We start from the raw sequence: 2859 nt of genomic DNA, 5'->3' as shown, positions 1-2859 counted from the left end.
ATTTAATGTCCTGTCAGATAAAGGCAATATTATAACATTTCTGGGATAATTTCCATGCTGAAATAATAAAAATGTGGCAATAATGAGGAGGTATTATAAAATAAAGCATGATATATTATGCTTATTTTATTATATATTATAATGAGCATAATATATCATGCTTTGTATTATATATATTTATATACTATTTAATATATATTATATTACTATATGTAGTCAAGAAACAGAAAGAAGGTCAGTATGGGTGGAGCAGAGTAGGCAAAGGGGCAAGAGTATGTGAGGTTGACAGGAGGTAGATCTTGTAGGACTATGTACCCAAGATAAAGAACTTGGATTTTATGTTTTAAAGTATAGTAAAGAAACACTGGAAGGTTTTAAAGCAGAAGAGTGACAATCTGACTTCTTGTTTATAAAGACCACTCTGGTTTCTATTTGTAGAATGAACTATAAAGAGCCAGTATGGAAATGGTCAACCCAGACAGGAGCCTATCAGAGAAGTCTGGGAAAGACGAAAGTGACCAGGATAAAGTAGGGGTAGTGAAGTGGGAAGGAAATGAATTAATGTGGGATACATTTTGGAGGAAAAGTAAAAAAGATTGAATTGGAGCACTGAGGAAAATAAAGGAATCAAGGATAATTCCTAGTTATGGTCTAAAAGAACTGGGTGCATGATACTACAAAGACCGGAGAAAGACCAGGATCGGGGTGGGTGTACGGAATCAAGAGTTTCAAATATAGTAAGTTTTAGATTTTGAGGAAGTAACAAGTAGGCAGTAACTTACAGAAATCTGATAAATTGGGCTCAAGATATCCAAGTTGGGCCATAATTGGTGCCTTGATGATATTTCAAGCCAAGCGCAGATGAATGCGTTAGAGAAACAAAGGAGTCCTACACAAAGGTGCCCAGACACTGGCACTTGGAGGACTCACAGAAGAGGAACAAGGCAGCAGGGGAAACAAGAAAAGCATAGCTGGGGAGGCTGGAGAAAAACCAGACAGGCATTGAAGCAGAGAGAAGGAAGTATTTCAGGGAAGGGGTAGTGAACTGTGCTAAATCCTGTGGAGAGTTCAAGCAATATATAAACAAAATAGCATTGCCTAGCTTGAAAAGAACAATCTTGGTGAAGTTGGTGAGTATGCAGTACCTTTTAGGATAAGAGGCAAGGAAATGGAGATAGTTACTTTGGACAACATTTTTTAGTATCACTGAAGTGACATTTCAACCAATATTTGCAATACAAAAAAGAAAATACTTCAGTTTGCTCAAATCAGTTCAAATCAGCAGGGAGAATGATCATTTTTTTAAAATATTTGAAATACAACTTTATTCTGATTTTAAGCAAAAAGGAATGGGAATGACAGTAACAAACAAGATTTCACCACTGAATATTGTGATGTGACTGCAGCAGTCTCATATCTGAAACTCAAGGAATCAACTGCGTTCCAAACAGCTAAATACGCAGGTCCAAACAATAAGGTATATTTTAAACTGCCACATTAACTCCGAAGCCCAGTCATCTCCTTTGCATCCCACAGATGAAGCACATGTTCCGCTTAGCTAGATAATAATGAGGTGGCACACACGCTGCACGGCTGACATCACAGGACAGCTGCTATAAAACTAGACTTCTGATGCTGGGCTCCTGCTTCATTCTCTCAGGTCATCATCCTCATCCGGGAGAACAGTTGTTTGAGCGGCCTCTAAGTCGTGCTCATACTGCGCTGCCAAAGCTGGGTCCATGACAACCTCCAGTGGGGCGAGAGTAGGCATGGCAACAAATTCCAAATTAGGGTCTCCAATGAGCTTCCTAGCAAGCCAGAGGAAGGGCTTTTCAAACTTGCAGTTACTTTTGGCAGAAATGTCGTAGTACTGAAGATTCGTTTTTCTGTGGAAGACAATGAATTTTGCCTTCACTTTCCTGTCCTTAATGTCCACTTTGTTGCCACATAACACGATGGGGATGTTCTCACACACTCGCACCAGATCTCTATGCCAGTTAGGCACATTCTTGTAACTCTGGATGTTATATCGAACATTATGATGGCACACTGGGCTTGGATATAATAGCCATCTCTCAGTCTGCCGAATTTCTCCTGGCCGGCCGTGTCCCACACATTGAATTTAATAGGTCGTCTGTTAGTGTGGAACACTAGGGGATGAACCTCAACACCCAAGGTGGCTACATACTTCTTCTCAAATTCACCAGTCAAGTGACGTTTCACAAAGGTCGTTTTTCTGGTACCACCATCACCAACCAATACAAGTTTAAACTGGACCTGGGGCTCTCCCTGCGCAGTCATCGCGGCGTTCCTTCCAGAAGCGTCTCCGCGCCCGTCCGACTGAGGCTGGAAAGATGGCGGAAGCGCAATTCAAACGCCTGAGGCGCAGCCGTCGCAGGCGCGCGAGAATGATCATTTTATAAATGACCTTGGTATAATTTATTATTTATTGGAAAAAAGTAAATAATTTGATTAAAATTTTAGAAAAAATGGAAGTAATACTTCAAAAATATAACAAGTCTGTCTCTAACTGGTAGTATAACAGGTGTTTTCCTTTTGTAGTTGTACGTTTTTCTAAATTTTCCATAATATACTCTTGTTTAATTAAAAGAATTGATGTCTTTTTTTAAGAAAACCAATTTTAGCAAGCCTCTAGGCTCAAAACCAAATTGAATCAATTCAGTACAACAGACTATTGGCATTGCATCAGGTTCCTACCGTCTAGAAAGGTGTGAAATGTAAGAATGTCAAGGAGGATGTATAACACAAAGTAAAGCGAGGTGAGCATTCCAATCAGAGCACAAGAAGTCAAAGAAGGGCTTATAACTCCTGGTTCGTAGTCGGAGTTTCAGAGTAAAA

General features: G+C 39.7%; 1 pseudogene; it reads right to left on the bottom strand.

Moving 5' to 3' along the window:
- Nucleotides 1-1297: 1297 nt before the first annotated feature.
- On the bottom strand, nucleotides 1298-2372 carry LOC100400662 (GTP-binding nuclear protein Ran-like; annotated as a pseudogene).
- Between the last annotated feature and the right edge of the window lie 487 nt (nucleotides 2373-2859).

The sequence above is a fragment of the Callithrix jacchus genome, chromosome 11 (genome assembly GCF_049354715.1).
Source record: "Callithrix jacchus isolate 240 chromosome 11, calJac240_pri, whole genome shotgun sequence".
Lineage (NCBI taxonomy): Eukaryota > Metazoa > Chordata > Mammalia > Primates > Cebidae > Callithrix > Callithrix jacchus.
Note: the sequence above shows the minus strand (reverse complement) of the source record. Positions and strands in the feature narration are given on the sequence as shown.